The sequence below is a fragment of the Bubalus bubalis genome, chromosome 12 (genome assembly GCF_019923935.1).
Source record: "Bubalus bubalis isolate 160015118507 breed Murrah chromosome 12, NDDB_SH_1, whole genome shotgun sequence".
In the NCBI taxonomy this organism is placed as follows: Eukaryota; Metazoa; Chordata; class Mammalia; order Artiodactyla; family Bovidae; genus Bubalus; species Bubalus bubalis.
The window spans coordinates 56,662,624-56,685,895 of record NC_059168.1 but is presented as its reverse complement, the minus strand read 5'-3'; positions in this window follow the sequence as shown (position 1 = coordinate 56,685,895).

Here is a 23,272-nt window from a genome sequence, read left to right as displayed (position 1 = left end):
TGCTGCAGTCCATGGGGTCACAAAGAGTTGCACACAACTTAGAGACTGAATGACAACAGTTGGTTGTTTCTGGATAGAGAAGAGAATGGAGAACAGGAAAGGGTGGAAGGTTTGTAGATGGTCAGGCTGACTAGGTTTAGACTGCAGTTCACTGAGGAAATGAATCTTGAAAGTAAGTTGGTATAAAACCTGAATTTGGCTTTTCTTTTTGTTAAAACGACAATTTTCTTAAAGTGTTAAACTGCCTCTGGTAACAGATTTTAAGTTCTTTATCTTTTAAGTGATCTGTTCTATGTTTGCCTTTGAAATGTTTTATCACCACTTTGGCTAAGTGATTAACTATTGCATCATAGTGACCCATGATCCTATCTGACTGAGTCTTCTCAAATCTTTTGATATTTTTTTTTTTTTTACAACACTTCCTAAATCAAATATTCATTGCAATTCTCTTGAACTTCAGCTAAATTTGAGATGCTTTAGAAGGCCCATGTGGCATCTCAGACAGAGATATTTAATTAGTATTTTAAATTACATGGAGAGTATTATTACCATATTGATAAGCCTTTTAAATATGGATAAATGTTATTAATATGGATATTCTAGAAATCACATAGAATTTCTGAAAGTCTATTATGTCCTGGCAAAATGTTACCATTCATAATTTTAGTTACTTTAAAATGTTACATATCACAGCAGTAACAAAGTTTCTCTTGTCAATTACATTGTGAGCAAATTTAGTAATGACTTTTTTGTGTTTCTGTGATTTATAGACATTTATTGTTGTATTCTGATAAATCTCAGATTATACTGGGGAACTGGGTAAACTTTTTTTAAAAATCCTAGGGGAAAACTTAATGGCTTCATAAAAAGTTAATCAAGAGGGTTATTTACAGAGTGAAATTACATGATTATAATTTTTATGGTTTCCATATGAAGCATTATTAGCTTTTAATCTATGTTTTCCAGATGTAAAGAAACATTTATCCACAAACTAATTATGACATAGCAATTTGGTAAATTATACCTTTGCAAGGAGAATTTGGGCTTCTCTGGTAGCTCAGCTGGTAAAAAATCCACCTACAATGCAGGAGAAGCCTGTTCAATTCCTTGGTTGGGAGGATCCCCTTGAAAATGGATAGGCTACCGACTCCAGTATTCATGAGCTTTCCTGGTGGCTCAGACAATAAAGAATCCAACTGCAATATAGGAGACCTGGGTTTGATCTCTGGGTTGAGACGATCCCCTGCAGGAGGGCATGGCAATTCAGTCCAGTATTCTTGCCTGGAGAATCCCGATGGACAGAGGAGCCTGTCAGGCTACAGTCTGTGGGGTTGCAAAGAGCTGGACACTACTGAGTGACAAAGCACAGCGCAGCACAAGCAGGTTTCTATGTTTCACTTTTCTCTCTACATGATCCCTCCAGAGACTGGAAACTCCCAGGTTCCCAACAATTTTATCATTAAATTCACCATTAAATTAGGAAGTCTACTCCTGAAAGGTGCAAGAATCTGAAGGTATTTTGTGAACCTCAAAAAGGGAGGAATTTTCCTGAATCCATAAGGCAAAATCTGTGACAAACCCTTGGCATGGCTTTCCTAGCCTTGGGAAGACTTTTATCAATTAATCAAACTTAGTTTGCAGACAAAGTAGCTTTGATTTGGCTATCTTTGATAAAAATGAGAGTAATTTTAGAGAAAAAGAGATATTGCAATGGATATCAAAATCGAATTCTGTTTACTGAGGTCTGTATTCTCTAAGTCTCACTTCTCCGAGTGAAGGAGACATGTTTATGTTATGCTGTTGTAGGGTTTAATTGAATTATCAAAAGGACATTTTAAATTTGCTTCTGAAGGTTAAGTAATCTATCTTTGAATAAAAATCAGATGCTCCATGATCTGCAAACAGGTGGTTAACATCAGATTATGGTTGCTTAAATTTAAAAGCTCCCTTATATTGGAAACAATTAAACAAACCTAGAGATAACCATGGGCTTCCCAGGTTGTGTTAGTGGTAAAAGTCTCATAAGAGATGTGGGTTTGATTTCTGGATTGAGATGAGGAAATGGTAACCCATTCCAGTATTCTTGTTTGCAGAATCCCATGGACAGAGGGGCCTAGTGGGGGTTCCAAAGTCCATAGGGTTGCAAAGAGTTGGACACAACTGAAGTGACTGTATGCATGCAAGCAGGGATAACAAGCTTAGTGACACTAGGAGACTGTGCTGGGTATCTTATGGACAATTAAAATATATAATTTCCTTTACAGATGATGATTGGTACAGAAAAGATAAAGTCAGATGACCTGAGATATACTGAGCTGCATCTAATGGAAGTTCTTCACTTAAATTCTTCAGTTCAGTTCAATCACTCAGTCATGTCTGACTCTTTGTGACCCCAGGGACAGTAGCACTCCAGGCTTCCCTGTCCATCACCAAATCCTGGAGCTTGCTCAAAATCATGTCCATCAAGTCAGTGATGCCATCCAACCATCTCGACCTCTGTCATCCCCTTCTCCTCCTGCCTCCACTCTTTCCCAGCATCAGGGTCTTTTCCAATGAATCAATTCTTCGCATCAGGTGGCCAAACTATTGGAGTTCCAGCTTCAACATCAGTCCTTCCAATGAATATTCAGGACTGATTTCCTTTTAGATTGACTGATTTGATCTCCTTGTTTGATCTCCTCGTTTGATCTCCAAGGGACTCTCAAGAGTCTTCTCCAACACCACAGTTCAAAAGCATCAGTTCTTCAGTGCTCAGATTTCTTTATGATCCAACTCTCACACCCATACCTGATTACTGGGATAACCATAGCTCTGACTAGATGGACCTTTGTTGGCAAAGTAATGTCTCTGCTTTTTAATATGCTGTATAGGTTTGTCATAGCTTTTCTTCCAAGGGGCAAATGTCTTTTAATTACATGGCTGCAGTCACCATCTGCAGTAATTTGGAGTCCAAGAAAATAAAGTCTGTCACTGTTTTCATTGTTTTCACTTCGATTTGCCATGAAGTGATGGAACTGGATGCCAATATAAAAAGAAACAAGAGCGAATATTTTCCTGGACCATAAAAGATGAGTAAAACAGATGGTCTAGAGACTTTAGACACTGTTATTAAAGCCTAGTCCAATAATAAGCATAACTGAGTGGCCCACCAGTGAAATCTTCATCAGACCTAGGAATGAGTTTTTTTTTTTTAGCACCATAGGATGAAATAGTCAGGAAATGTTCCCCAAACAATGGTTGAATTTATGACCCCAAAGGATCAATGGCAACTGATTATTAGTATCATCGGGCACTTGTCATCTGCCTCTTCAGAACAAGCCTTTAGTTAGCTAATTTCAGAAGATTTTATGACCCCAAATTCTAGCATCTTCTCATATCTAGAAAGGCACTAAAATCATGAACAGTGATATCTGCTTTGGCCACTGAGGAGGGAAATACATTCAAAGGTCAAAATGGAGTTACTGGTTCAGACCTAGAAGGCAAAATTGTGTGGTCATTGAGGATTTCATAAATGTTCCTGTATTGCTGAGAACTCAAATTTCAAATCCTCTGAGCTGTGTCAGGCTCTTTGGCAGTTGGTAGCTGCAACCTTATGGATTCAAGGTATTCTGTTGCAACTATTACAATTGTTAGAAAATGCAATTATTTTCGATCAAATATTAGTAGAAAAAGGAGACATGCAGTGACCAGTAGTTGCTGTTATATGTATATTAATACCACACTGGAAGTAAACAACTTGGATAAAAGTCTCCCCAAGGTGCAAGGTCCAGACTGGGATTCAGACTTACTCTTATACTAAAATGGCAAACCAAACAATTGAGACCTTAATCATACTAAACTCAGATCCAGGCAGAAATATTTCCCATTCAGTTTCTATTCTCCAAGTTAAGACAGGTCTGTGCCTCATTTTAGCAGAATGTGGTTAGTGCCATCATCTCCCAGTTTCCTGAATTGAATTAAAACTGAGTAGGATTCTGTCAGGCTCTGGAATACAAATCCTGAGTCCTTTGTTTTTTGTTTGTAGGACATAGACTTCATTCAGCTACCTTGATCTTCTTTGAGTTCCAAACAGCAGACTCAAACAGTTGCTAATAAAGGAAGAGAGGAGATGCAATAATAGGTTTGTTCAGTCACTAAGTCATGTTGGACTCTTTGCGACCCCATGGACTGAAGCATGCCAAATTTCCCTGTCCTTCACTATCTCCTGGAGTTTGTTCAAATTCATGCCCATTGATTCAGTGATGCCATCCAGAAGGGGCGACAGAGGAGAAACAGTCAAATGGTGGCTCAGCCTTGGGGTAGTGTCCTGGTTCCTCCCCAAGAATTTGGCATAGCAATATCTTTGAGTACTTCTGCAGAATTGGGTTCCCCATCCAGGTGGGGAAGAGCACAAGATTATGGAGCACCACCCTGTAACCTCATTACCAATCAATCAGAAAAAAAGCCACACATCTTGTACCCCTGACCCAAAATTTCACCTTCCTCTTCTGGGCCCAGCAGTGACTATGCTGTGAGGCTTCCTGTTTGGAACTTGTCTGTTTCAACTGCTTACAAGGTGTCGACTCAAAAAAGATGTACAATGTGAGAATTGAGAGTTAAGTTTTATTTGAAACAAACTAAGGACTACAGACCAGGAGACAGCACCTCAGATAACTCTGATAAACTGCCACAAAGAGGTAGTGGCGGAAGGTCAATATATAAGATTTTTGTGAAAGGGGAGTTCAGTGCAGTCAAGGGCTTACTTTACAAAGGCTTTCTGCTAGTCAGGAGGAGCTGATGTCACCATGAAGGGATTTAGTGCTTTTCCAGATAATGAGGAGATGCAAGGATTGGAAGCATGAAATCAGTTCCTGAAAATACTTATTTAAGACCTGTTCCACCAGATTCCCTGGAACACAGAGTGCCTCATTTTCCACCCTGAACTGCCTTCAGGACATGCTGAAGGTCAACAGCTGAAGCAGCACAGGATTCACTCTCTGCAGAGGCAGATGGTAAAAGCTCTTGGCAAACACTCGTTTGTAGTTGACAAGATTCATTTCTGACAGGGTCCAACAGTTGAGGTTAAATTATTATTACTACAAGGGTGAATGCTGGTTTCTGACACAGAATACCTGGATTTAAATTAAGTGGAGAGAGACTTCTGCTCTACTAGGATGACTTCGTATTCTCAACAGAAAGTAGTTACAGAAAAAAGAGACCTCTGCCCCAATTCCCGAGGAGTATTTTGAGTATGAAGTCTCTCAGGGGGAAATTGTTGGGGGAAACACAGAGAAATCACCCTTCCTGGCTAGATCCAATAGTAATCACTTGTGTGAGTTATATTACAACAAGAGGTCCTGGAAGGAACTCAGAACTAACAACTACCACCAGCTGAAAGAATGTGAGAAAGGTCAAAAGGAGAGAGGAGATGCCAGTGCATATGTCCTACCAATCTGGAAAAATCCTTCTCACTGGAGTTCATCTTTACTGAGTGGCATGTGCATGACCAGAAATGAGCCTGAGTCAAAATGGTTGGCCAGAGACAACCTGGAAACTTACCCCATTACTATAAAACCTGAGACTGTGAGTCACATGGCAGAGCAATTCTCCTAGGTTCCCTTACCCTGAGGCTCTCTGCCCTAGTGCTCGTTCCCAATAAAGTCTCTTGCTTGATTCAGCATATGTGTCTCCTTGGACAATTCATTCCTGAATGTTAGACAACAGCCTAAACTTGGGCCCTGGAAGGGATCCCACTTCCTACAACAAAATGTCTGAAAAAATTTTATAAAAAACTACTATATTTAATAGCATCTGAAAGTATTAAAAGGTAAACAAATTGAAAAATAAAAACCATATGATTGTCTCAATAGATGCAGAGAAAGCCTTTGACAAAATTCAACATCCATTTATGATAAAAACTCTCCAGAAAGCAGGAATAGAAGGAACATACCTCAACATAATCAAAGCTATATATGACAAACCCACAGCAAACATTATCCTCAATGCTGAAAAATTGAAAACATTTCCTCTAAAGTCAGGAACAAGACAAGGGTGCCCATTTTCACCATTACTATTCAACATAGTTTTGGAAGTTTTGGCCACAGCAATCAGAGCAGAAAAAGAAATAAAAGGAATCCAAACTGGAAAAGAAGAAGTAAAGCTCTCACTATTTGCAGATGACATGATCCTCTACATAGAAAACCCTAAAGACTCCACCAGAAAATTACTAGAACTAATCAATGACTATAGTAAAGTTGCAGGATATAAAATCAACACCCAGAAATCCCTTGCATTCCTATACACTAATAATGAGAAAACAGAAAGAGAAATTAAGGAAACAATTCCATTCACCATTGCAACGGAAAGAATAAAATACTTAGGAATATATCTACCTAAAGAAACTAAAGACCTATATATAGAAAACTATAAAACACTGGTGAAAGAAATCAAAGAGGACACTAACAGATGGAGAAATATACCATGTTCATGGATTGGAAGAATCAATATAGTGAAAATGAGTATACTACCCAAAGCAATCTATAGATTCAATGCAATCCCTATCAAGCTACCAACAGCATTCTTCACAGAGCTAGAACAAATAATTTCACAATTTGTATGGAAATACAAAAAACCTTGAATAGCCAAAGCGATCTTGAGAAAGAAGAATGGAATTGGAGGAATCAACCTACCTGACTTCAGGCTCTACTACAAAGCCACAGTTATCAAGACAGTATGGTACTGGCACAAAGACAGAAATATTGATCAATGGAACAAAACAGAAAGCCCAGAGATAAATCCACACACATATGGACACCTTATCTTTGACAAAGGAGGCAAGAATATACAATGGATTAAAGACAATCTCTTTAACAAGTGGTGCTGGGAAAACTGGTCAACCACTTGTAAAAGAATGAAACTAGAACACTTTCTAACACCACACACAAAAATAAACTCAAAATGGATTAAAGATCTAAACATAAGACCAGAAACTATAAAACTCCTAGAGGAGAACATAGGCAAAACACTCTCTGACATACATCACAGCAGCATCCTCTATGACCCATCTCCCAGAATATTGGAAATAAAAGCAAAAATAAACAAATGGGACCTAGTTAACCTTAAAAGCTTCTGCACATCAAAGGAAACTATTAGCAAGGTGAAAAGACAGCCTTCAGAATGGGAGAAAATAATAGCAAATGAAGCAACGGACAAACAACTAATCTCGAGAATATACAAGCAACTCCTACAGCTCAACTCCAGAAAAATAAATGACCCAATCAAAAAATGGGCCAAAGAACTAAATAGACATTTCTCCAAAGAAGACATACAGATGGCTAACAAACACATGAAAAGATGCTCAACATCACTCATTATCAGAGAAATGCAAATCAAAACCACTATGAGGTACCATTTCACACCAGTCAGAATGGCTGCGATCCAAAAGTCTACAAATAATAAATGCTGGAGAGGGTGTGGAGAAAAGGGAACCCTCTTACACTGTTGGTGGGAATGCAAACTAGTACAGCCACTATGGAGAACAGTGTGGAGATTCCTTAAAAAACTGGAAATAGAACTGCCTTATGATCCAGCAATCCCACTGCTGGGCATACACACTGAGGAAACCAGAAGGGAAAGAGACACGTGTACCCCAATGTTCATCGCAGCACTGTTTATAATAGCCAGGACATGGAAGCAACCTAGATGTCCATCAGCAGATGAATGGATAAGAAAGCAGTGGTACATATACACAATGGAGTATTACTCAGCCATTAAAAAGAATACATTTGAATCAGTTCTAATGAGGTGGACGAAACTGGAGCCTATTATACAGAGTGAAGTAAGCCAGAAAGAAAAACACCAATACAGTATACTAACGCATATATATGGAATGTAGAAAGATGGTAACAATAACCCTGTGTACGAGACAGCAAAAGAGACACTGATGTATAGAACAGTCTTATGGACTCTGTGGGAGAGGGAGAGGGTGGGAAGATTTGGGAGAATGGCATTGAAACATGTAAAATATCATGTATGAAATGAGTTGCCAGTCCAGGTTCGATGCACGATACTGGATGCTTGGGGCTGGTGCACTGGGACGACCCAGAAGGATGGTATGGGGAGGGAGGAGGGAGGAGGGTTCAGGATGTGGAACACATGTATACCTGTGGTGGATCCATTTTGATGTTTGGCAAAACTAATACAATTATGTAAAGTTTAAAAATAAAATAAAATTAAAAAAAAAAGTGAAAGACATGTACACTGAAAACTACAAAATATTGATTCAAAGTATTGAAGAAAACACAAAGAAGTGGAAAGATATCCATGTTCATACATTGGAAGAATTACCATTGTTAAAACATCCATAGTATACAACATGATTCTCAGATTTGATGAGAATCCTTATTCTTATTCCTTATCCATTCTTATTCCTTATCCTTATCCATTCCTTATCCATCTTATTCCTTAATCCACTCCTTATCAAATTTCCAATGGCACCTAAAAAAATAATAAAATAACCCCTAAAATTTGTATTGAAGACTTTGAAGAGCTAGAGCAATTTTTATCAAGAAGAACAGAGGTAGACACAAAGCATTTACTATTTGTAGATTATATTACAAAGCTGTATCAATCAAGACAGTATTGCACTGGCATAAAATCAGGCTCATAATTCAGAGTAACAGAATGGAGAGCCTAGACATAAATCCATGCATAAATGGTCAATTAATATTTGACAAGGCACCAAAACCACAATTATAAGGAACGGTTTGTTCAACAAATGACACTAGAAAAATTGAATATTCACATGCAAAAGAATGAAACCAGTCCCTTTACACCATACACAAAAATTAATGGATTAAAGAAAGAAACTTAAGATCTAAAACCTAAAACCCAAGAAGAAAACATAATGGGAAACAAGTATGACTACAAAAAACTGACCATTTATGCACAGCAAAAGAAATAATCACGAAGATGAAAAGGCAGCTTATGGATAGGAGAAAATATTTCCACACCATATATCTGATAAGAGCTTAATATAAAAAATACATACGGAGCACTTACAAAAATCAGGAAAAGGGACTTTCCTGGTGGTACAGTGGATAAGAATCTGCCTGCCAATGCAGGAGACTAAGGTTTGATCCCTGGTTCAGGGAGATTTCACATGCTGCAGAGCAGCAAAGCTCATGTGCCATAACAAAAGAAGTCCGCCTCCTCTAGAGCCTGCACATCACAACTACTGAAGTCTGTGTGCCTAGAACCTGTGCTCCACAACAAGAGAAATCACCACAGTGAGAAACCTGTGCACCTCAACAAAGAGTTGCCCCCAGTGGCCACAACTAGAGAAAGCCTGAGTGCAGCAATAAGGCCCAGTGCAATAAAAAATTAATTTTAAAAATTAAATTAAAACAACAAAACAGTTAACCTAAAAGAATTGGGAAAGGACCTAAATAGATGTCTTTTAATAAAAAGCAAAAAGAAAATATGCTTAAAATCAGTAATCATCAGGGAAATTCAAATCAAAACCATGGTTAGGTATTACCTCACATTTGTTAGGATGTCTATCATAAAAAGTGAAAAGATAGCAAGTGTTGGTTAGGTGGGGAGAAAAGGAAACCCTTGTCCATTATTGGTGGGAATGTAAACTGATAAAACCTTTTTTGAAACAGTTTGGTGGTTTCTGAAATAATTAAGCATAGAACTACCATATGGTCTGGGCTTCCCAGGTGGCACTAGTCATAAAGATCTGAATGTCAATGCAGGAGACATAAGAGACATGGGTTTGATCCCTAGGTCCAGAAGATTCCCTTGGAGGATGGCATGGCAATCCACTCCAGTATTCTTGCCTGGAGAATCCCCATGGACGAAGGAGACTTGTGGGCTACAGTTCATAGGTTTGCAGAGTCAAACATGACAAAAGTGACTTAGCACATATGCATTGTCTAGAAATCTCACTTCTGAATATATAATCAAAGGAAATGAAATCACAGTCTTGAAGAGATAACTATACTCCATTTTTAAGCTCCATTGCTCAATCATTTACAACTCTTTGCAACCCCATGGACCATAACCCACCATACTCCTCTGTCCATGGAATTCTCCAGGGAAGAATACTGGAGTGGGTTTCCACTTCCCTCTCCATACTCCATTTTCATTGCAGTGTTACTTACAATGACCAAGATATGGAAACAACCGAAGTGTCCATCAACAGATAAAAGAGTAAATAAAATGTGATCTATGTATACAATGGAATATTATTCAGCCATAAAAAGAAGAAAAATTGATGTTTGCTATAGCATGAATGAACCTGGATGACATAATCCTAGTGAAGTTAGCTAGAGAAAAATACTGTATAATTTCACTTGTATGAGGCATCTTAAAAAAGTTGAATTTATAGAAACAAAGAGTATAATGGTAGTTAACAGGGAATTAGGGCTGAGGGCTTGTGGAAATTTTGACCAAAGTGTACAAACATTTAGTTTTAAGATTGATGGGATCCGGAGACCTAATGTATATAGCACACTGGCTATAGTTAATAATAATGTATTGTATACCTAAAATTTGCTAAAAGAGTGAATCTTATGTTTTCTTGCCACCACTCCAAAAAGGTAACTGTGTATAGTGATGATATATTAATTAATTTGATTCTGATAAGTATGTTACAATGTATACATATGTCAAAACATCACTCTGTACAATATATACATATACCATTTTTATTAGTCAATTATACCTCAATAAACCTAGAAAAATAAAAAATAGAGAAAAAACAAACTTAAGGATGATTGATAAATCTGGACAAATTTTGAAAGAGATAGTATGATATATTAAATACTTTGTGTTGTATTATTCAGTCCAAAGTTGTACACTTAAGTGCTTTCAGAGACCAGAGTGAAAATCTGATTCTGTGAAGTTGGCAGTAGTAATTAGTACTGAGTATGGGGGACTCTGAACTACTGGAGACCAGGTCACTTCTTCCTAAAAATTATCCAAATGTAGCTGATTTAGAAAACACTGAACCAGCCAACAAAATACACCTAGGGCCAAATTTACTCAAAGGTCAGCAGATTTTATCCCCTGAATGGGGCTTTAGATTGCCACTGAAGTACTTCAATGATGTCATCATGATCTGAAGAGGTATAAATCTCCATAACCACTGCTTTATCATTTTAACAAGACAGTTTAGGAAAAAGAAGGGATGAGACAATGTTCTCTGAATGTGTTGTATTGCACAAGGCTTGGAGGAAAAAATAAATAGTAATATCTTTCTTCTTTTTCACCCTTTCTGCCTATAAGGGACTATACAGAAAAGAAAAAACAACCATAAGGGAAAATTTATCTTAATAGTAAGAGTTGTAGCAGTTTTCCATGACTGTCATAAGAAATTATGACAAACTTTGTGGCTTAAAACAATAAAAATTTATTCTCTCACAGTTCTTCAGGCCAGAAACCCAAATTCAGTTTTATTGAGGAGGAAATAAAGTTTTAGCTGAGGTTTAGTTCCTCAGGAGGTTCTGGGGGAGAAACTGTTCATTTCCTCTTTCATCTTGTGGTGGCTGTCAAGCATTCCTTAACTTGTAATCACATCACTCAAATCCCTGTCTGTGTGGTCACATTTTTCTCTCCTCTTCCTGTCAAATGTCCCTCTTATAAGGCCCACTCATACAATCCAGGATAATCTTCCCAACGCAAAAACTTTAATGACATTTTATGTGCTATATGGCAGTGTTTGAAGGTTCCAGGGGTTGGGAACTGATTATCTTCTGGGAGCTTAGTATTAGTATTAGATGATCAAAACTAAGAAATAGTTTTTTTAAGCAAGTTATTTTCTGGAGTCTGATTTAAGTCAGGGTTTTCAAGAGAAACAAAAACAATAAGAGATAGATAGAGAGATGACAGATATAGATAGAGCTATATCTGTAGCTTACTGCCAAATTCAGACTTAAATTGAAGAAAATAGGGAAAACCACTAGACCGTTCAGTTCAGTTCAGGTATAACCTAAATCAAATTCTTTTTTTTTTTTTAATCAAATTCTTTATGATTATTCTAGGCTTCCCTGATGGCTCAGACCATAAAGCATCTTCCTGCAATGTGGAAGACCCAGGTTCAATCCCTGGGTCGGGAAGATCCCCTGGAGAAGGAAATGGCAACCCACTCCATTACTCTTGACTGGAAAATTCCATGGACTGAGGAGCCTGGTAGGCTACAGGCCATGAGGTTGCAAAGAGTCAGATATGACTGAGCAACTTCACTTTTACTTTTTTCACTTTACAATTATAGAGTGGAAGTGAGAAATAGACTTAAGGCATTATATCTGATAGACAGACCTGGTGAACTATGGACGGAGGTTTGTGACACGGTACAGGAGACAGAGATCAATCCCATCCCCAAGAAGAAGAAATACAAAAAACCAAAATGGCTGTCTGAGGAGGCCTTACAAACAGCTGTGAAAAGAAGAGAAGTCAAAAGCAAAGGAGAAAAGGAAAGATATATGCACCTGAATGCAGGTTCCAAAGAATAGCAAGAAGAGATAAGAAAGCCTTCCTTAGTGATCAGTGCAAAGAAATAGAGGAAAGCAATAGAATGGGAAAGACTAGAGATCTCAAGAAAATTAGAGATACCAAGAGAACATTTCATGTAAAATTAGCACAGTAAAGAACAGAAATGGTACAGACCTTACAGAATCAGAGATACTAAGAAGAGGTGGCAAGAATACACAGAAGAACTATACAAAAAAGATCTTCATGACCCAGATAATCATGATGGTGTGATCACTCAACTAAAACCAGACACCTTGGAATGCCAAGTCAAGTGGGCTCTAGGAAGCATCACTACAAACAAAGCTAGTGGAGGTAAGGGAATTCCAGTTGAGCTATTTCAAATGCTAAAAGACGATGCTATAAAAGTGCTGCACTCAATATGCCAGCAAATTAGGAAAACTCAGCAGTGGCCACAGGACTAGAAAAGGTCAGTTTTCATTCCAATCGCAAAGAAAGGCAATGCCAAAAAATGCTCAAACTGCTGCACAACTGCACTCATCTCACATGCTAGTAAAGTAATGTTCAAAATTCTCCAAGCCAGGCTTCAACAGTGTGTGCACTGTGAACTTCCAGATGTTCAAGCTGGTTTTAGAAAAGGCAGAGGAAACAGAGATCAAGTTGCCAATATCTGTTGGATTATCAAATAAGAGAATTCCAGAAAAAAAATCTGTTTCTGCCTTATTGACTATGCCAAATTTTTAGCTGTGTGGATCACCACTAACTGTGAAAAATTCTTAAAGAGATGGGAATAGCAGACCTTCTGACCTGCCTTCTGAGAAAACTGTATACAGGTCACGAAGCAACAGTTAGAATGGACATGGAACAACAAACTGGCTCCAAATAGGGAAGGGAGTACATCAAGGCTGTGCAATGTCACCCTGCTTATTTTTTTTTAATTTTATTTTATTTTTAAACTTTACATAATTGTATTAGTTTTGCCAAATATCAAAATGAATCCGCCACAGGCATACATGTGTTCCTCACCCTGAACCCTCCTCCCTCCAGTACATCATGAGAAACTCTGGGCTGGATGAAGCACAAACTGGAATCAAGATTACTGGGAGAAATATCAATAACCTCAGATATACAGATTACACCACCCTTATGGCAAAAAGCAAAGAACTAAAGAGCCTCTTGATGAAAGTGAAAGAGAAGAGTGAAAAAGCTTGCTTAAAACTCAATATTCAAGAAACTAAAATTACGGTACCTGGTCCCATCACTTCGTGGCAAATAGATGGGGAAACAGCAGAAACAGTGACAGACTGTATTTCTTGGGCTCCAAAATCACTGCAGATAATGACTGCAGCCATGAAATTAAAAGATTCTTACTCCTGGGAAGAAAAGTTGCGACCAATCTAAACAGCATGTTAAAAAGCACAGACATTACTTTGCCAACATAAGTTCGTCTAGTCAAGGCTATGGTTTTTCCAGTAGTCATGTATGGATGTAAGAGTTGGACTATAAAGAAAGCTGAGAGCTGCAGAATTGATACTTTTGAAACATGGTGTTGGAGATGACTCTTGAAAGTCCACTGGACTGCAAAAAGATCCGACCAGTCCATCCTAAAGGAAATCAGTCCTGAATATCCAAAGGAGACCAGTCCTGGATATTCATTGGAAGGACTGATGCTGAGGCTGAAACTCCAATACTTTGGCCACCTCATGCAAAGAGTTGGCTCATTGGAAAAGACCCTGATGCTTGGAGGGATTGGGGGCAGGAGGAGAAGGGGATGACAGAGGATGAGATGGCTGGGGCATCACTGACTCGATGCACATGAATTTGGGTGAACTCCAGGAGTTGGTGATGGACAGGGAGGCCTGGTGTGCTGCCATTCATGGGGTTGCAAAGAGTCAGGCACGACTGAGTGACTGAATGGAACTCAACTGAAGTATGTATATTCAATGAGATAAATATATGGATATACACAAAGACATCACTTTGTAGACAAAGGTCCATATAGTCAGAGCTTTTTCCAGTAGTCATGTATGGATGTGAGAGTTGGATCATGAAGAAGGCTGAGTGCCAAAGAATTGATGCTTTTGAATTGTGGTGCTGGAGAAGACTCTTGAGAGTCCCTTGGACCACAAGGAGATCAAACAAGTCAATCCTAAAGGGAATCAACCCTGATTATGGATTGGAATTACTGGTGATGAAGCTGAAGCTCCAATACTTTGGCCACTTGATGTGAAGAGCCAGCTCATTGGGAAAGACCCTAATGCTGGGAGATTGAGGGCAGGAGGAGATTGAGGCAACAGAAGATGTTTTGGTTGGATGGCATCACTGACTCAATGGACATGAGTTTGAGCAAGCTCTGGGAGATAGTGAAGGACAGGGTATCCCAGTGTACTTCAGTGCATGAGGTCACAAGGAGTCAGTCAGGACTTAGTGACTGAACAACAATGTATAGAAAGATATTGAGTTAAGTCCCCATCTGAGTCTGAAGCCAAAGGTAAGAGATGTTCTAATGTTCCAGCTAGAAAACAGTCAGACTGTGTGAGCAATTCTCCTTCTTCCGCCATTTTCTTTTACTCAGACCTTCACCAAGTTGGATGATGCCCATCCACGCTGGGGAGATAATCTGCTTTACTCAGTCTATTGATTCAAATATTAATATCACCCAAAAACACCCAGAAATATGTTTAACCATTATCTGGGTACCACGCAGCCCAGTCAAACTGACATATGATTGATAACCATCTCAGGAATCTAAATCATTATTTTAGAGGTAGCAAATACCACTTATAAATGGAATTCTTGTTAGGTTGCTCCGCCTCACCTCGTTATTTGAACACTGTTATTAGTAACTACTTCAAGTGTTTCTAGATATTAAAGAAGGTGAGAAAAGTGTACCTCATATATTGTAGCAAAGCAGGCACAGTACATTACTTACCTTAGATTTCTCCTAAGACTAGGGCTTATAGCAGAAGCTACAGATACCAGTTTGGAAACAAAATGTAAATATGCTAGAACTCAATTATCAAATATTTTTCCTACTCTATCTTGTGATTAAATCACTTCTTATCTCATTGTAGACCACTAGTCTCTATACAACATAATACCCTACTATTCCAGTGGAAAAACATACTGGGCTTTGAAAACAACTTTTCTTCTACTTCTCAGCCTTATTATAAAATGCAGATATCTTTGAACTCAAAAGTTTGTAGTAACCCCACTTTCAAAATAACAACTTAAATCTTTTATGATAGAATAAATAACTACAGTTACGTATAAACTTCCCCATATAATAAAATGCTCAAGGTTATTTCCAACTATGGTAATTTACATCACCTGGTTGTGAAGCTTCTGACAACTCTAACGCATGGAGTTTTGACTAAATGGACCATCTGTTTGTTTTTCCCTCACACAATGGCAGGAAGGGCCCCACTCTGTGTGAAAATCTATCAGAGCTTTTTTAGATTTACCTGGTCACTGGGAGTGCTGAGAATCCAGACTGTTTAGTATTCATACAAGGGACTGTTTCCACTATTCACCACATTTTGAGAAACACCATAGTTGGCAGTTTTACTAAACAATGGGGGAAAACAGCAAGTGCTACAGAATTGTAGAATCCATGTGATTTACAGAGGGAGTTATAGAAAGTTGTAAGGTGAAATTATAGGTAAAATAAAGGAAGTCTTTTGAAGCAATCTTTCCACTAACAGTTTATGGAAAGTTTAGTATTGCAGCTGTCCAGGAAGCCTAATTATTCCATTCTCTGTTGATTTACAAAACATCCATATAATAGAGCAGGAAGGCAAGTGGGAAGACAGTAAAACTCAAGCATTCTTCTTTCTCTTTATAACAGATGCATAATAAAATCCTTGCATTGTGAAGAATTATACAAATTTAGTAAAGAATTTAAAACAGAAAACTCTAGTTTCAGTATCACATAAACCATTTTAATAAAATAGAAATGCATATCATTATGTAAATTACTACTATCAAAATAATGGAAAAATGCAGAATAAAAAATTTGAAAGTGAGAGGAATTTAAATGTATATATTATGAATATTTAGAAAGTATCAACTACTATAATTATATATTAAAATTTGATGATATGTATTTTACTACAACAGATGGAACATAGGATTAGTATTATAGATTATTCTAAAATGATTTTGAAAACACAAATATAGTGATATCAAATATTAAAGTAAGAGGAAATATACCATCACATAACAAATATGACTTTACTAAGTAGGATACTTTTATAATATTTAAAACTATTTGCTTCACAGTTGACTATAGGTCTTGCCAATTTCCTTAAGTTTAGTAAATTCACAATATGGAAGCTTTTCAAAATTATTTAGCAGGTAATGATATGCCAGTGAAACAAAGTAGCTGTTATTTATCTTGGATGTGTCTGTAATGTATCTGATTCAGGGTTTTTTATATTATTGGAAAAAAAGAAAACACACTCTTCCATCTTATTTTAATAATACCTTGTAGCTCTTCCAGAACTTCTCTTTTAATATAATCTACCCAAACTTTTGTTTATAAGTTGACTGCTGCATAAATAAATATTAAGTATGAAGGGAAGAGGTTCTGTTTCTGGTTTGGACATAGAAAATTATGAAAGGTTTTCACTCCAGCTAAAACAGTAAGAAGCCTCCAGATAAACCGACAAAGTCATCATTTGTTATAAAGCCAGTGACAAGCTGTACACTTAAAGAAAATTACAAAAAACCTAAACTCTAGAGCTATCCTTTCTTATCTTTTCTTTGGCAGTAAAGGTTGGAAACACTTAGACATAAGGGCATAATCACTGAGGCAATTACTGGGGGCAAGAGCAGAAAGGAACAGCCCTTCAAAGAAAGACAATTCACCAGCCAAGAAGAAAATATCCAAATGCTTGACAAGTCTGTGTGTCTGAAATTGGAGGCACCTAAAAGAAGACAACCTTTGCCAAGTATGCGGCTGCTGCTGCTAAGTCGCTTCAGTCATGTCCGACTCTGTGCGACCCTACAGATGGCAGCCCACCAGGCTCCCCCATCCCTAGGATTCTCCAGGCAAAAACACTGGAGTGGGTTGCCATTTCCTTCTCCAATGCATGAAAGTGAAAAGTGAAAGCGAAGTCGTTCAGTCGTGTCCAACTCTTCGCGACCCCATGGACTGCAGCCTACCAGGCTACCTAGTCCATGGGATTTTCCAGGCAAGAGTACTGGAGTGGGGTGCCATTGCCTCCTCCATTGCCAAGTATAGACACTTTGTACCAGTGGGTTCCACAGCCTCAGATTCAACTAACATGGATGAAAAATATTTGAAAAAATTCAAAAAATTTCAAAAAACAAAACTTAAATTTGCTTCACACCAGCAATTTTTGACATAACAAGCAAATTATATTGTTTTATAAGTAATTTTAAGATAGATGATTTAAAGTTTAGAGGAGAATGTGCACAGATTGCAAACAAATACTGTACCACCATTTTATTTAAAGGACTTGAACAACTTTGGATATTTTTTATTGGAGGAGAGATGCTCCTAGAACCAATCACTTGAAGACATCAAGGAATGACTAATTACTTTCCAGGAGAATTTTGCAGAGTAAACAGAGGCTGAGGAAAGTCTGCACAGTAGAGAAATGACTACCAGTTTTGAGGGCTTTCCTTGTAGCTCAGCTGGTATAGAAGCCACCTGCAATGCAGGAGACCCTGGGTTGGGAAGATCGCCTCAAGAAGGGATAGGCAGCCTACTCCAGTATTCATGCCTGGTGAATCTCCATGGAGAGAGGAGCCTGGAGGGCTACAGTTCATGGTGTCTAAAAGAGTCAGACAGGACTGAGCGACTAAGCACAGCACAGTACACCAGTTTTGGAGAGTCTGTAACTTAGCAGACAGTATAAGATCTAGCATACTTGAATTCTGCTGTTTTGGGACCCAGAATCCTTGCCTTGTTTGACCTGAATAGGAAAGCCGGCAGCACTGAATTCACCTTCAAAATAACTGAAGCCAAAGTGAATTGAGTTTTGTAAGCTATAACCAAACCTCCAGCTAATTCAAATTCTAATAAGATCAATGATAACAACAACTCCGTTTAGTGGAAGTTTGATAACCAAGTTAAAAAAAAAAAAAACCTGAGATCATAGAATTTGAGGTTTGGAATGCCAAAACCTTTCTGTTAGAAATGTTGCCCCTTTGAAAGAATAGTGCAAATTCCTTAAAAACACAGTTTATAAACTGAAACAATAACATAGAAAACTTGAATAGCCATACTAAAGACATTAAATTCATACCAATAACAGTTTCAGAAAGTTCTCCACAAAGAAATCTCCAGGCCCAGAGAGCTTTGCTGGTGAACTCTATTAAATTTTTATGTGTAAATTACACCAATAATTTTATAAACTTTTTTTCAGAAAATAGAGGAAACTCATCTCCATTCATTTTGTGAGGACAGCATAACCACAAAACCAAATTGGATGATCATATCACAAAATAAGAACTTACAGAACTTGATTTAATGCTGTCATCGTGTTGAAATACTTAATCATTTTTTAACCCAAGGCCCCAAAATTTCATTTTGTACTGGGCCTCCCTTAATTTTAAGAAAGACTGAGTGCTTTCTTCTTAAGATCAAAAAAGGTCAATATATCCACTCTCCCAACTTCCACTTGAACTTTGTATTGGAAGCCCAGCTGGAGAGGAAAAAATAAAAAAGAAAAGCAAAACTGTATCCAGCTCTTAAGTAGAAAAGCCTAAGAAAAAAACTGTTATAAAAATTATTAAAATTGTGAAGTCAGTGTATCAATCTGGCAGATAAAAAGCCAATACACAAAAATTGTTCACATTTCTACATGCTAGTAATTAACAAGTTGAAAAGGAAATTTTCAAATTATCATTTAAATTTGTATCTAACATAAAATGGTATTTAATTTCACAAAGGATGTGTAAACTCTATACATAGAAATATATAAACATTACAGTGAGATATTAAGGGACTATTAAGTGAATGAAGAAATAGACTATGTTTATGAATTAAAATACTCAATCTTTTTACAATAACAATTCTCTTCAAATTGATTTATAGGTTATTTAATTAATTTATTTATTTAATGAATAAATAAATAATTTATTATTAATTTATTTAATTCCAACAAAACTCCCAAGAGGTTTTTTTGTTTGTTTGTTTTTGGCTTCTAAGGAATTGACAAAATGAATCAAATTTATTGGGAAAAAATAGCTTTTAGAAAGGCCATAACAATTTTGAAAACAAAATTTAAGGAAGGATTTGCACTACTTGATTTTTAAACAATGTGAAGCTGAAGATATATTGATGAGAACAATAATAAATACATCAAATGTATCGAATAAAGGAATCTGAAAAAAATCAATGCTCATAGTCAGTTGATTTTTAACAGAAGAGCCAAAAGAATGCATAGGGAAAGGAATCGTCTTTTCAAAAAATAAGTGATGCAATATCCAGGTGTCTGTTTGAGGTTGTAATATTGATCCCATGAAAATATTAATGGAGGATGGATCATAAAAATAAAAGCTAAAGATATAAAGACTCCAGAACAAAACTCTAGAAAATATTTTAGCTACCATGAGATGGATAAAGATTTCTTGTTAGGTATAAAAGAAAGCATAATGAATTGGATCTCATCACAATTAAAATATTCTACAGTTCAAAAGGTAGCATTAAGCAAGATAAAAAACAAAACACAATATAGACTACAGGAAATATTTACAATAAATATATCTAACAAAGTCTTTATGCTTAAAATACATAAAGAACCTCTATAACCCAATAACAAAAAATTATAGCTGAAGATGAGTGAAACATGAACGTGTATTTCATGAATACAACTTATATCTCAATTCTCACATAGTTTCATGGCTATATACATTTCATAAAACTCACTAAATTGTATTGTTAAAATCTGTTCATCTTATAGTAGTTCAGTTCAGTTCAGTCGCTCAGTCGTGTCCAACTCTTTGAGACCCCATGAATCGCAGCACGCCAGGCCTCCCTGTCCATCACCAACTCTCGGAGTTCACTCAGACTCACGTCCATCGAGTCAGTAATGCCATCCAGCCATCTCATCCTCTGTCGTCCCCTTCTCCTCTTGCCCCCAATCCCTCCCAGCATCAGAGTCTTTTCCAATGAGTCAACTCTTCGCATGAGGTGGCCAAAGTACTGGAGTTTCAGCTTTAGCATCATTCCTTCCAAGGAAATCCCAGGGCTGATCTCCTTCAGAATGGACTGGTTGGACCTCCTTGCAGTCCAAGGGACTCTCAAGAGTTTTCTCCAATACCACAGTTCAAAAGCATCAATTCTTCGGTGCTCAGCTTTCTTCACAGTCCAACTCTCACATCCATACATGACCACTGGAAAAACCATAGCCTTGACTAGATGGACCTTTGTTGGCAAAGAAATGTCTCTGCTTTTGAATATGCTATCTAGGTTGGTCATAACTTTCCTTCCAAGGAGTAAGAGTCTTTTAATTTCATGGCTGAAGTCACCATCTGCAGTGATTTTGGAGCCCAAAAAATAAAGTCTGACACTTATAGTAGTTAATTATACTTAAATAAAATTGATTAAAAATGAAAGTAGAAAATGACCCTAAAATCCCACAGTAGGTAAAAATATTTAAATTTCTCTGTAGAATTTCAACACTTTATCTACATGTTTACTTTTTTGCCTATCTGTTTATAAATATTTTCTGTTAGTTTCACTTCCCATTAATTGAGAAAGAAATAAAAATAATTTTCACAATTTCAAGTCTGTTTTTATGATAACCATTTTATTAGTTCCTCCACTTCTAATAGTCATCAGTCAGTTCAGTTCAGTCACTCAGTCGTGTCCGACTTTTTGAGACCCCATGAATCCCAGCATGCCCGGCCTCCCTGTCCATCACCAACTCCCAGAGTTCACTCAAACTTACGTCCATAAAGTCAGTGATGCCATCCAGCCATCTCATCCTCTGTTGTCCCCTTCTCCTCCTGCCCCCAATCCCTCCCAGCATCAGAGTCTTTTCCAGTAAGTCAACTCTTCGCATGAGGTGGCCAAAGTACTGGAGTTTCAGCTTTAGCATCATTCCTTCCAAAGAACACCCAGGGCTGATCTCCTTTAGAATGGACTGGTTGGATCTCCTTGCAGTCCAAGGGACTCTCAAGAGTCTTCTCCAACACCACAGTCCAAAAGCATCAATTCTTCAGCACTCAGCTTTCTTCACAGTCCAATTATGGAGGATCTCTTAGTTTACTGGCAATGCATAAGGTCATTTGCATGCATTATTTCATCTTAATCCTCAACTTATCATTTAGAAAACAATTACCCTAAAATGAGCAACATTATATTGATTTACATTCTTTTTTATTTTAAGAATTAATGAATCTAAAATTATGCATCTGCCACTGAAAAAGAAATATACCCACTTTCTCATAGACATACTGTATGCTCATTATTCATATTTTCTTCATATTCAGTGCCATTTTTCACTCTCATTTTTTTTAAAACTATAGGAGTGGTTGTTTCTAAGTGTATCAATTTCCAAGAGAGGTGTATTGGCTAGAATTTTTAGTTATAAACACTAGAATCTACTTTAGCTAGTGGTAGAAAAAAGATATGAATAATGATATAGAAATATTGGGAGAGATGAAGAAATAGCTAAACTGAACTTCTACAGGAATGGTTCTTTAAGGTTTAGCATAAGAACTTGTCTGCTGAAGGACTGCTGCTTCCCTTATAACTAGAAAATTTCAAGATATTGCTACCACTGCTTCAGGCTCCAGAGGTACTCAGAAATTCCATTACTGCCACTGATTGCAGGAAATAACCATGAAACAGATATTGTGCTCTCTGCCTGATTTTGTCCACATGATTTTTTCCACATCAAAGTAAATGAGTTCTATGAGTATATCAGATTGGCACAGCCTAAATCACAAATATGTATTCTGATGGCAAATGAAACTGGAAACGCAGACGTTTCATTCATTCATCCATTCATTCATTCATTCTCTCTCCCACTGAGCTATTTATATTCCACAGTAAGGACCGAGAAAGGATAAGCCTCAACATGGTGGGAAAATTGAAAAAGAATTTAGACAGTGTTGAATAACAAATTCACAAACTTAATGGAGTTGGATCTTTGTATTTTAACATTTATTTAAATGTTCCTCCCCAAATAAGCTGTACTATTTAGTTCTTTAATTATATAATTTATTGAGCTTTTCTTTTTGACTGATGCATGATTAATTTTAATGCTCATAAATGTGGAAAAATTGCATATGATTTTTTTCAGGTGCAAAATTTGACACACACACTGATAGCTTATCAGTATTCTATAGCTATCATTTTTCATAAGCCATACCCAAAAGTGACTTCCATAGCCTTCAAGTCACTGATTGCTGTTTTTCATTGTTCATCAGCTGCCTGAACAGTCATTTACCTCTTTGCCCTATTTAGATTGCACCTTTCATTTCTATAATTTTATCCTTACTTTCTCAATTCCCTCTGCATACTTTCCCATCCAGTGTCCTCACATGGTAAAATCCAAACCATCGTTAAAATCTTCTTTCTATTAATTCAGGTATCATACACAAGCAGCTGAATCTATCTAGAGAAATGCTAAAAGCAGGGTGACAGATTTCACTTTCCATTTATGTCCATGAATATCAAATACATCCTCGGAACTTTCAAAATTCTGTTTTCCTCATCAATTCATTCTTTCACTCTCCAAGACTGCAATTTCATAACTTTTGGTTCTCAGACTTCTCACAGGATAATTTTGAATTTGAGTAGTTGGGAAATTTTAGA